A 13,010-nucleotide genomic window follows, 5' to 3' on the forward strand; every position below is an offset into this window, starting at 1 on the left:
TGCTGTTGGTGTTGGGTAATTCCTGTGGGTCAGGTTCACTAATTCCATCCAGTGTAATCTCCCCTTTACTGTTCACTCCATGCAGTCAGAGTTTAGAAAACTATTGTTATATGTTTCAGTTATGTAATTTCATTTTTTAAATATCTTTCATTTCTTTGCTAAGATTTTCTATTCTTTCATTTGTTTCAGTAAAACCCATAATTGATTGGTGAATAATTTTAAACCCATCATTGATTGGTGAAGCCTACTTTAAGATACTAGTCATATAAACCAACATCTGATTCAGCTTGATGTTGGTGTCTGTTGTCTTTTTTCATTTATGTTTTGGTTTTCTTGGTTCTTGATGAGTGATTTTTTTTTTTATTGTATCATGGACATTTTGGATATTTATTCTCTTATATGTGGAATCCAGTTGTCCCAGCACCATCTGTTGAAGAGACTATTCTTTCTCCATTGCATGGTCCTGGCACTCTCATCAAAAGTCAGCTGACCACAGATGTATAGGTTTATTTCTAGAATCACGATTGTATTCCAGATTGTATTCCATTGATCACTCTGTCTCTCCTTATGCCAATACCACACTATTTTACTTACTGTAGCTTTGTAGTTAAGTTTTAGTAAATAGTGTGAGAACTCCAACTTTGTTCTTTTTTAAGATTTTTTTTCACTTACTTTGTTCCCTTGTAATTCCATATGAATTTTAGGATCCACTTGTCCATTTCTGCAAAAAGCTAGGATTTTGATAGGAATTGTATTGAATCTATAGATCAGTTTGGGAGTATTGCCACCTTAACAATGTTAAGCCTTCTGATCCATGAACATGGGATGTCTTTCCATTTCTTTAGGTCTGTAGTTTCTTTCAGCAATGTTCTGCAGTTCTCAGCATACAAGTCGTACACCTCTTTGGTTACATTTCTTCCTGGGGGTTTTACTCTTTTTGATGCTATAGTAAATTGTCTTCCTAATTCCTTTCCAGGTTTTTCATCACTAGTATACAACAACACACTGAGTTTTGAGTATTGTTTAACTCTAACTCCTGGTTTGTTTTTGTTTTTGAGAAGAGCCTGACCGATGCTTCTAAGGTTGGACAGTCGTCATCATCCAGAGACTATTTACTTCTAGATTTTTCTAGGTTTTTTTTTTTTTTTTTTTTTTTTTATACAGAGTCTCACTCTGTCACCCAGGCTGGAGTGTGATGGTGTGATCATAGTTCACTGCAGCTTCAATTTCCTGAGCTCAGGTGATCCTCCCACCTTAGCATCCCAAGTAGCTGCAACTACAGGCCTGTGCCAGCACATCTGGCTAATTCTTTTTTTTAGAGACAGTCTTGCTATGTTCCCTAAGCTGGTCTCAAACTTCTGGGGTGATCTTTTCACCTTAGCCTCCCACAGTGCTGGGATTCTGGGCATGAGCCGCTGCACCTGACTACTTTGGTTTTCAATTTTTGATTTCTACGTTTCCTGCCTTGACTCACCAGCACTCGACGTCAGTATTTGACATGAGATGGGACGAAGGCTGGGTTGGCCTGCCCTGTAGAGCTCCCTTTCTGTGCAGGGCAGCCCCCAGCAATCCCCTTCCGGGACCCGGCCTGGTGCTTCCTCCCTCCCCACTGATTAGAAATTCTCCAGTCTCATCTTGGTCCTCTTTGTCCACCCTCTCTTCTCTCTTGTCCAAGGCTTCCTTTTCAAGTTTCTCTTTTTGTCCCTTTCACCACATTTTTTTTCTTTTAGACTATTTTCAAGTCCCCCCGCCCCCTTCCCTGGCTTTTAAATCAGATTCTGCCTTTGCATATGAGAAGCCCAGCTGGGCGCTGACAGGTTCTGACGGATGCTCTCCCTCGAGGTTTCATCCTCACGGGCCCTTCCACCCAGGCCGAGCGCGATGGGCAGGCGGCTCCGCGAGGCTGGCCGTGTGGACGGTGCGGAGAGCAGAACCCACGGCCAGATGCCAATGAGCACAGGACACCGCCCACCGGCCCCACAATCCCACGAGCCCGGGAAAGTTGGAGCCTCACCATAGTGGGAGGAGGAGCTTTAAAACCGGCAACAGTGAAGGAGACGCAGAGGGCAGCCGCGGGCATTTGGCCACATTCTTGTTTTTTCTGGATGAGGTGACCGCAGCTCCTGGTGTGCAGGGACGCCTGGGCTGCCCCATCTGAACAGTATGTCTTGAGTGGGAGCGAATATTTGCCTTCCCGGAGGCGAGGTTTGGAACCCAAAGCTGCATAAGTGACAGGTGTGCTGGGCGCCTGGAACGTGGAGTGTGGTCAGTGAGGCCCCAGCAGCTTCTCAGAGCGCAGACTCGGGGGCCGGGGCTGAGGTGGGGGCTTCACAGCCGCACCTGCTTCTTCAGCGTGTGCTGCAGCGGGAGGGAGGGAGGAAGGGCTGGCCCGGGCACGAGGCCATGAAGAAGAGAGAATCTGTGGGCCTGGGCCACGCACATGGGAGGCGCGTGGTCCTGAGCTCTGCACCAAGTCATACGTTTCTGGTCTGTAAAATGGAGTGAACGCACCAGCGCAAAGGCGTCCTAGAAATCCCGGTGGGGTGATGTGTCTGAGCCCTGCGTGCCGCTGAGGTGGTCACTGAGCACTTGCTTCTCTTGTGAGGACGCTGCGTGCTCGGGCGTTTACAGTGGAGCAGAAACCTCAGCGTCCATGTCCTGGGGCAGATGCAGGGAGCGCGGCAACGCGAGGAGCGCGTGAGGGTGGCTTGCGGCACCCGGACACCAACAGGCTCCAAAGGTGCATCTCCCTCGGAGGATCTTTTCTTTCTTTCTTTTCTCTTCCTTCCTTCCTTCCTTCTTTCTCTTTCTCTCTTCTTCTTTTCTTTTATTTATTTATTTCTTTTTTTTTTTGAGACGGAGTCTCGCTCTGCCACCCAGGCTGGAGTGCTGTGGCCAGATCTCAGCTCACCTGCAAGCTCCGCCTCCCGGGTTCACACCATTCTCCTGCCTCAGCCTCCCGAGTAGCTGGGACTACAGGCGCCCGCCACCTCACCCGGCTAGTTTTTTGTATTTTTTAGTAGAGACGGGGTTTCACCGTGTTAGCCAGGATGGTCTCGATCTCCTGACCTCGTGATCCGCCCGTCTCGGCCTCCCAAAGTGCTGGGATTACAGGCGTGAGCCACCGCGCCGGCTGAGGACCTCACTTTCATGCAAAAACATCAGACTATGCGGCAAGCTCCAGGTATCCCTGACCCACCCACTCGGAACCCTCAGTCTGTCTACATGTGTGACCCCGAGGTGCAGACAGATGCACTTGACCTGCTCACTTGGAACCCTCAGTCCATCGACATCTTTGGCCCGGAGGTGCAGACAGATGCAGGCAGGCTGAGGTGGATGCTGACCCTCGCTGGCGAGACCGAACCCTCCCCGGTCAGCTTTCTCCTCCACAGAGGCCTTTCCAGCTCAAAGATGCCCCTGAGCTCTCTGTAGCCCATGGCTTCAGGCTATTTCTCACATTTAAACATGAATAAACATGAGGAAGTTTGCCCCTGGTGGGAATCTGAGACCCTACACAGACCCTAGATCCATGAGTAAGGGTGGAAAGAAAATTCCATGTATGCATTTTCTCTTTCTAGCCTTAAGTCAATGCAGATTTTGGAAAACTGCCCTTGACCGAAAAGGAAAGAATATTATTTTCTTCTTTATTACTTTTGCCTGGAGAGGTTCTGAAGCCCTTAGTTCTGGTTTTATTTGAGAAAGGGTCACCATTACAGTCTGAAAAGGAAAGCTTCATGTATTAAAAAGGAGAGAAAGAGGCCAATTCATCAGTAAATCAAAACATCCTAAGGAAGAGTTAGAGAATCCATGTTCTGATGCTTCCTCCTAGCAAGTATTAATTTTACCAATATTTTTCTAAAAACCATCATTTGAGAGATAAAAGACGACCTCTGATTCTAAAATGCTTTCTTCTCAAGGCCTGGCTGGAGTTAAGTGAAGCATTTGAAGGATCCTAGAATAATTTCCATAACTCAGGGGCCTCCAGCAACGAGTGAGACCATATCACAGGCAATGCAGGGCACGGTTCAAGAAACACCCGTGAGACTGTCCACCACGAACGCTCAGGGGGCTTGCTGATGGCCCCACACCCCAACCCCCATCACAACAGCCTCGCCTGAGACCACACAGTGGCTTCCATGTGAGCTTCATGGGCTGGACGCCTGGCTCTCAGCCCCTTTGAACGAGGGACCGCCGAGTCCCACTGGGTGAGATTGAGACCTGCTGTCCTTCACCCTGGAAGGGAGAGGAAGACCCCAGGCAGAAACCAGTCCTACAGACAGGCTCTCGCCACTTGTGTGAGCTGTCCTAGCTGCCTCCTTCCTCTGGCACACTAATGTCCCGAAGCTCTGTGTGAACAGACACAAGCTTGGGCCTGGCTGGGTCAATCCGCCTGCCACTCCCTGGGGCCTTCACTCCAGTCTCTCGTCATTTTCGTGTTTTCTTGGCTCTGCCCTGTCCCCTAGGCACATGTGTGTGCACGCGTGTGTGCATGTGTGTATGTGTGCGTGGGGGTCTGCGTCTGTCTATATTCCTCCTCCCCCACAACTAGACTCTAGATTTTAGCAGGTGGAGACATTTTTCTAGCTCTAACTCAGCACAGAATCCAACTCACACTCAACTCAGAAACGTCTGCTAATTTAACTTCCTCTGGCCCTGCAGCCACACGTGGTGGATGCGTCCGTCAGGTGAAGAGGCTGCTGCCCTGCAGGGCGCCAGGCGGCACATGGCCACCAGGACCACCATGAAGACCCGAATGCCAGAAATGTGACAAATGGGAGACAAGAAGCCACTAAGATCGTCACTGAGAAACAGACGATAGAAGAAGGAAAAAGGCGATGGAGAAAAACATTCAACCTTAGTCAGACGTCATCAAGTGCAGCGTTTTCTAGAAACTCAACCTGTAGCTGGCGCTCCTCCGTGTGGTTGCAGCCAGTGGGGCCCAAGTCTGGAGGAAGCTCTGCCGGTGCCGGCCTGGTCCTGAGTCCGCGGCACGACCAGGCCCTCCTCTCACACCTCCTGCTGCGTGTTTCCTAATGACCATGTATCCCTTTCACAGCAAAAAGCCACGTATTTGGAACATCAAGAAGAGGTTAACGCACTGAAATGCAGTGCAGTGAGATGGAGAATGTGAAGGATGCACCTGGCACAGCTTTCCCAAGAAACGAGCTGGCATCATGTGTAAGACCTTCGTGTTTCTAACTTTTGACGATATGCAAAGTTTCCTCAAAGATGTAGCTACAAATACATCCATGACAGTGGTATTTGGAACATCGACAACCTACATGGCCAATAACAGGAGGACACAGAAACAGGGTCTGACAAATCCAAACAAAAGGATGCTTTCAATATAACGACATGAAATAGCCCCAAACACGCATGAGAGCCTTCAGCCGTGTGCGTGTGTGCGTGTGTGTGGTCATTCTGTAAATAAGCATTGAAACTATCCTAATGTATTAGCAGCTATTACCTCTGGATAGTGGCAATCTTACACAAGACTTTTTAAAAGTAATTTATACCTCTTTTTAATTTTCATTTCCAAGTCTTCTGTGATGAAAGTGTACTGCTTTTAGAATGCAAGAAAAAGCAATAAAAGGCATTTTAAATTGCATTTGTTGTACCTGGAAGCCTGACAGAGGCCCTCCACTTGTTCCCGTGGGGCTCACCGTTGGCTTCTTTTTGATGCCACATTCCCTTTGGTGTGAAATTTCTTCAGAGGCCGACAACCGCGATTCACATCAAAGAGCGTCAGCCCAGCCTTGACTGAACTGCACAGACTCCAGGAAGCAGTTGGTGCGTCAGCAGCTGTGGGGTGGGGGTGTGTTTTTGCACCTTGGCTCAGGACCGGCCACGGGTGCACCTGAGCACCCATGGGAGGGCCCCTACAGCCACAGCCTGTCAGGGGAAGGACCTGGGCCTCTGACACAGCACCGGCTTCAGCAGGGAGCCCCAGGTGTGTGGCCTGGGTGCTGAGTCCCTCCTGGAGCCTGGTGCAGCACTGGCCAGCAGGAGCTCAGCACACTGTGTGCACACCCCATGCAGTGACCAGTGGGTGCTGGCAGGCAGAGTCCAGCAGGGCCAGGGTCCAGCAGCTGTGGCTGGTGCCTTTTGACTCGGGCAAGAATGCACTCTCAAATTCCCTCTTCTTGTGGGCTTTGGGAAACAGGTCACGTCGGCCTGCAGTGAGGGTGGCCAGGTTTGGTGTGGGGTTGAGCAGTGCCTTTCCATGGGGCCTCGGTGCAGAGAACGGCACAGACTCCGAGGCGGCAGGTGCTTTGGCCACCCCATTATCGTGCTTCCAGGTCTGGAGACAGTCAGTGCCATGCAGCACTTTTAAAGGGAACAAGATCCCCATGTTGAGGAATAATCTGCCACCAGCAAAGGACGGGCCTGCTGCAGACTGGAGCTCCCTGAAGGTGAGACAGGAGTGACATGGCCAGGCCAGGCCTAAGATTCTGATCCACTGGCACCAACCCTGGAGAAACCAACACAGAAGCCTCAGCATGGCCCCAGGGCCACCACAGAAAGGAGAAACTCGGAGGCAGCCCAGTCGCAGGCACTTGCTGGCATCCTGGAACCTCAGCCAGGACTGGGGCCTGTGGCCGGGAGGTGCTGGAGGGCCCCAGCTGAGCTGTGAGGGCTTCTAGACAGGAGGGCAGGCTCCCTACGCCTCCTCCGTCAGCCCAGCAGAAGCCTCAGACCACAAGCGGTGAGAATCACGGCCGGCCCTGCAGGTTTCTCAGGAAAGAAATGCAATGGGACCCCCTAGAGTCACAGGACCCTCGCCGGTCCCCAGCACTGTGCACCCGCTCCTAGCCACTGTTTTCTTCACCCTAGAATGTTTCTGTTTCTAATTTGGCAATATTAAATAAGCCAATGATATATATTTCCTATCTTCCCTCTTCTAGAAGATGTCTTTTCTTTTGGCAGAAAACAAGGGGAAATTAAATCAAAGAAATTTCTTCACAGTCAGAAACTGTCATCCTGAAGTGATTGTGAACCTCCAGGAAGATGAGCTGGAGGCCAGGAGGCTGAGGGGCCTGGTCCCTCCTGTGACTACAGAGGTGATCAGGCAGCCTCAGAAGTGTTAATTGTTTGTTTGTTTTATTTACTTATTTTTATTTTGAGATGCAGTCTTGCTCTGTCGCCCAGGCTGGAGTGCAATGGCGCGATCTCGGCTCACTGCAACATCTGCCTCCCCGGTTCAAGCAATTCTCCTGCCTCAGCCTCCCGAGTAGCTGGAATTACAGGTGGCTGCCACCATGCCCGGCTGATTTTTGTGTTTTAGTAGAGATGAGGTTTCACCGTGTTGACCGGGCTGATCTCAAACTCCTGACCTCAGGTGATCTGCCCACCTCAGCCTCCCAAAGTGCTGGGATTACAGGCGTGAGCCACCGCATCTGGCCAAGCATTAACTTTTAATGTATTTTATTTCACCAAAGTGTTTTCACTCCATTGCATCAATTGCTATGACGTTAAATAAAATATACTGAAATAAAACCTGTCATATAATTTTTTCCTGTTAATCTGCACACAAAGACATCCCCTCCAAAAGAACAGGAAAAAAAAAAAAAAGTCAAGAACCTCCTCCTGGCTGTAACAGATGGGTGCTAGAGCCACTGTACGCTCAGAATCTGTTATCTGCCAGGTTGGGGGTGGCTCAGGTGTGCACACAGGTGTCACTGCCTGGGAGGGGTGTCCTCGGGGTGTGAACCTGAGCTGGAGAAGGAAGGCAGGGGAGCCAGCCAAGTGTCTGCTTAGCCCTGAGTGAAGAAGTTACAGCCATGCTTTCCCCACTAGTGCCGATGCTGCAGGGGCCAGGCTGCGACAGGTGTCCAGGCCAGGCTCTCCAGACCACAGCGTCACAGCTGGGAGAGCCGACCTTCATTGCACCTGCCTCAGGGTCCCCAGACGCCCCTCCATGAGTCGCGTCCACTTGGTCTTCTAAGTGCTTTTTGAACATTTCTAAATCGCAGAGAAAAGGTGAAAGGATCCCTTTAGCTGTCGGTAGTTTGGGCAGCTCTTTCCATGATTTTTAAACCCACAGTGAGAAAAACATTTTATGCTGTGACCAGGAGCACACAAAACTAACTGCACAATGTGTGAAATGCTCTTATTTTCTATCGATTCCATCTCACTACGAAAACGCAAGTCACATCCACAAATCATCATTTCCAAAACTTCTCAGAGATGAGCGTCATGTAGGATATGTGCTAAGAATCAATTCCAGGCCCACCCTAACCCACCACCTGGAACCCCCAGAGAAGGGGTCCCCAGAGTCCCCGGTGAAGTGGCTTCCCATTAACGAGGTGATGAGTGTGATAGGAAACGCGGGCAATGAAGCCATCCACGTGAGGGCGGAGACACGGGTGAGAGTACCCTGCTGGGGGCACAGGAGCCCCTCTGTGCGCTGCACCTGGAAGCTGAGCCAGGAACAACTAGGACCACACAGCCTTTGCCACTGCGCTAATCCTATGCAAGAATACATTGGTCTCTTCCAGCTGGAATTTAGTAAAAACTGCTGCCACATTCCGATCAGCCTGAAGATTTCTGAAGCTCCACTGGGCCCCATAATTCTAGCCTTTGATTTCATGCGTTCACTACCCATGTCTAATCTAAGATTTAAACTCCATCGCTTAACTATTCGAGAAGGTTAAAAATATCCAGAAGGCCATTAAACTCTGGGAACTGCCTCAGAGGCCTCCCGGGCCTGGCGTGTGCGTCCCCTCCTTCCCGGGGCCTGGGTGAAGGGTGGGTGGTGTGGGGCATGTGTGGCCCCTCCACAGGCCCCAGCTGAGGAAACCTAGCAGGGACGGAGGACCTGGACCTGCTGGACTGAGACACGAGGATCCCCTGGGGGGAGGAGGACGCAGAGCTGGCGAGGCCTGAGGCCTTCACAGGTACCGGTTCTCACAGTCTCGGCTTCCTTAATTGACTAAGGAAACATAAAGGTCTTCTGCGCTATTTTTACATTACATTTCAATTAGTCTTTTTCTATACTCACAATCAAACTAAAATAGTGTATGCCTTTTTTTTTTTTGAGGGAATGTATTACTGATTTTGACACAGATCAGGGCATTATCATTCAGTCCAACCCTCTCATCTGACATGGCGGGAATCAGAGATCACCAGTTAAAGCCCTGACCAGCATCTCTCGGCCACCTGTGACATCTCCATGGCTGTCTGCAGAGGGAGGCTGTCTGATAGTTCACGGTGCCTCAACAGCACGGAGCTCCTCGTGGCCAGACTGTTGGCAACTGCCTGGCATGGTCTCCCCTCACATGAAAAGGCTAAACCGGCTGTTGATAAGATTCCTGTTAGCAATTCCATGAGTCTGGGTGAACACCTGGCCCCACCAGGGACCCATTTTGACTTGACATTTGCTTTGGGTGCTCCGCGCCGTGATTCCCCAAGCAGACCTGTCCCTACAAACCAGCCTGCGGGTGAGCGGAGCCTGCGGATGCCCACGGAACACACCAGGCCGACCGCAAGCACAGGAACCATCCCACCTCCCGTCTGCTCAGCGCCGGCCACCGGGGGAAGGAACTGCTGAGGCTCCTGCAGGAAAGCTACGGCTGTGAAGGAGCCAGTGCTGTGTTTCTCCAACACCAGCAAGGACCCTGAGTGCCTCCCACATGGATAGGCGGGGTACATGTCTTGTCAGAGGCAGGCTCCGATTCAGCCGGTTTAGGGGGCCCAGATCCCGCCTCCCAAGCCTCTCCTGAGCAACGGGGTCTTAAACATCCTCGGTCACCGTCCGCCCTCGTTGGGCTCCTCCCCACAGGCTGGGCCGCCTGATGGCAGCCCCCCTTTCTGTCTGAGCAACCTCACAAGCAGCAAGGGCTCCTTTCCTCACCACCAAGAACATCCCTGACCAAGTGTTAGCCCTAAGATGTCCCCATTCCTCAAAAAATTACCCCCCCACCCGTGGACAGGCGCGCAGTACTCAGACACAGGTGGCCGTCCCTGGATGCCCCGCGCGTCCTCGTCCTGCAGGCCCTGCCACCGCTCCTAGCCCGCAGAGCTCATGCCTGGCGGCACAGCCCCATCTGCTCCCTTCACTCCCGCCCCCACGCCTGCCAGGGCTGCAGAGCGACGCGCCTCCCACGGAAGCAGCCTTGCGTTCTCGCTGCCCTCCAGGTGCCTGCCTGAGACCCACTTCTTCCGGAAAAGCAGCCCCCAGTCATCAGACAAAAGAACAACAAAGCTACGCAGATCCTCCCGAGACATTCAGAACCCAAGCACCTGTTTTTCATCAGGGCAAAACCCACCACACTATCGTTTCTGACTGGCCTGTTCCTACCAGCATGATCCATGAGTGGAGGCACCTGTACCTGTGACTACAGCCATGCAGCCCCAGCCGCACGCTGGGCAGAAACCCCGAATCACAGATTGGCTACCCGCCCCCCACATACTTCCTGTGCGCCTGGCACAGGCAGGGCTCAGCCAGGCGCTGAAAAGGGAAGCTGAGCAGCCTCCTGCCCGTGGCAGCTGAGAACTCACTTCCCTCCTTTTCTTCTCATGCCTACGAAAACACCATTTTTTCCCTTAAATTATCGAAATCTCAAGATTTAAAACACACTTTTGCAAAGTGGAATACAACAATTGGCACTGGCCTTCGATAGACCTGGAAGTTGTTTTTGTCACCTCTCCCCAGGGAAGATGCGGACACAGCAACCCTCTGTGGCAACAGTGTATAGTCCCGAGAACGTGACAGCTAAGGTGACCTCATCCCCAGAATGTACCACAATGCCCCCCAAATTCCCAGACTAAGAGGGCTCGGCAATCCCATCCCACTGAGGCACTAGGAACTGCTAAGGAAGAGGCTTCAGAGGCCAACTGTGTACCCTGCACCAGCCCGGAGAACAAGGGTGGGGAGGAGGGCCCCCGCTTCTGTGGATCTGCTGGGGGTCTCGGGAAGCCTCCTGGACTCTCAGCAGAACGAAAACCGCCCAGGACTGAGGCCGTCCCCCTGTGGCATGTGGCCCGCGGGGTCACCCAGCTGTCTGGGCAGGGCTGAGGGTGGAACAGCCTCTCCACTTAATCACTCCAAGATCTCCCAACTGGGTCAAAATCCATTATTTACAACCTGCCTGCCTTGAGCACACGCGGAAGCCAGAGGTCTCTGCAGCCAGAGGAGAAGGAGGCTCCCGCGGGGAAAGGAGTTCCCGGAATTCTCCAGGCAGGTGGAATTGTTACCAGCCCCCTCGGAGGAGGTGACAGAGGGGTCCCCGCAACCCCTGCTGTGTGGGGAGACCTCGGGAGCCAGGAGCGCGGGCGGCAGCTCCACTGGTCACCCCGAAATCGCAGGACGCCCCAGGGTCTCCAGGACTCGTGGGTTCGGGACGCGGAGCGGGCCCTGTTCACCTGCCGGACGCCCCCTACGTCCGTCCGAACCCGGGAGCCCCGCAGCAGGGACCCTCCTCGTCCCCAGTGACCACCGTCCGGACCCGGGCTGCGCTCGGCGGGCAAGGCTGGGAGCCCCCCGGACGGGAGGAGTTTGCAGATTTCGCGGTTGCGGGAGCTGAGCTGGGTCTTCTCTCCCCCAGTTCGGGCCGCGTCACTGCGGGTCGAGGAGGCAGAAGTGGGGGCGCGGTCGTGTGTCCCAGCGGGAGTGGGGCGTTCATCTCCGGGAAGAAGGGGGACCCGGAAAGGCGCAGCGCGCCGAGCATTCGCCCACCCCCCGCCCTCTCTCCGCGCGAGCCGGGTGCGCCCCCAGCCGAGCTGGGGCGGGCGCCGGGAGAGTCGGGTTTTCGGAGACCCTCGCCCCTTCCTCGCCTTCCGCTCACCCGGGCCCCCGCAGGACCAGCGTGGACAGACGGGGCGATGTGCGGCCGAGACTTCCATCCACGCGCGCGACGCGGCCAGACCCGCGAGCACCTCCGGCCAGGCGCCCCCCTCGACCCCTGGACTCCCGGCGCGGAGCAGGAAGGGGCGGCACCAGCCCCGCCCCGCCCGGAGCAACCCTGGTCCCCTTGGCCGGAATGGGGGGATTCCAAGGTCCCCTCCCACCCTCCCGCGCCCGCGCGCACCGCGCGCCCGGAGAAGAAGCTGCGCGCGGAACCATCGGACAGGAGCCCGCGCCCCCCGACTCACCGCCCACTGCTGCCCGGCTCCTTCGCCGCGGAGCCCCCACCCTCGGCCCCACTGCGCGCACAACTTTACCTGCGGTCCAGACTCCGCGAGCTGCTGACTCCGCTTACCCAGCCGGCGGCCTCCTCGGGGCGGAGCGCGGCGTCTCTGGAGCCGGCATCCCAGACTCCGGCACCGCCCCGCGCACCGCCCCCGTCCCGGCCTTCGGTGGCGCGGCGCCCCCTCGCGACATCCGCGGGTCCCTAGGGGCGAGCCGACCCCTTACCGGGTCTGGAGCCGGGGCCACGTCCACCTGGAGGGAGCACGGAGCCCACCCAGCTGCCCTTGGGGCGCAGAAGGCCGGGGCCCCACTCTACACACCTCACCCACCAGGGCACGCCCTGGCAGGGGCACACACGCTCACACTCACATAGGTGTACACTCACACATCGACAATCGGTGCAACTCACACACTCCCTGCCACAGTCATAATCACACTCACACAGGTGCACACTGACTCTCACATAAACAATCATAACTTCACACTCACACAGGTGCACACTGACTCTCACATACATACTCAACTTCATTCACAGGCACATGCATACACACACTCATAACCATATTCACCCAGGCACACATGGACACACACACGTGCACATTCACATAGACAATCCGTGCAACTCACACGCTCACTGCCACACTCATAATCACACACACAGGTGCACATTCACATCGGCAATCCATGCCACTCACACACTCACTGCCACACTCATAATCACACACGCAGGTGCACATTCACATCGGCAATCCGTGCAACTCACACACTGCCACACTCATAATCACACACACAGGTGCACACTCTCACATAGTCTCATAACCCGAGTCATTAATGCACATGCATACACACACTCCTAACCACATTCATTCAGGCACTCATG

At 53.8% G+C, this 13,010-nt stretch overlaps 1 protein-coding gene across 2 annotated transcripts in view; it reads right to left on the bottom strand.

Annotated features, from left to right (window-relative positions):
- KCNG2 (potassium voltage-gated channel modifier subfamily G member 2) overlaps positions 1-12,223 on the bottom strand; it is an 80,147-nt gene extending 67,924 nt beyond the window's left edge. Inside the window, exon 1 of one of the 2 annotated variants that reach the window (XM_033178454.1) lies at positions 12,163-12,223. The gene's annotated coding sequence lies outside the window, so the exon portion shown is untranslated. The remainder of the gene's footprint in view (positions 1-12,162) is intronic. The other variant, XM_033178455.1, reaches the window with a different exon arrangement.
- Positions 12,224-13,010: the final 787 nt, after the last annotated feature.

The sequence above is a fragment of the Trachypithecus francoisi genome, unplaced genomic scaffold (genome assembly GCF_009764315.1).
Source record: "Trachypithecus francoisi isolate TF-2019V2 unplaced genomic scaffold, Tfra_2.0 Lachesis_group19, whole genome shotgun sequence".
Classification (NCBI taxonomy): domain Eukaryota; kingdom Metazoa; phylum Chordata; class Mammalia; order Primates; family Cercopithecidae; genus Trachypithecus; species Trachypithecus francoisi.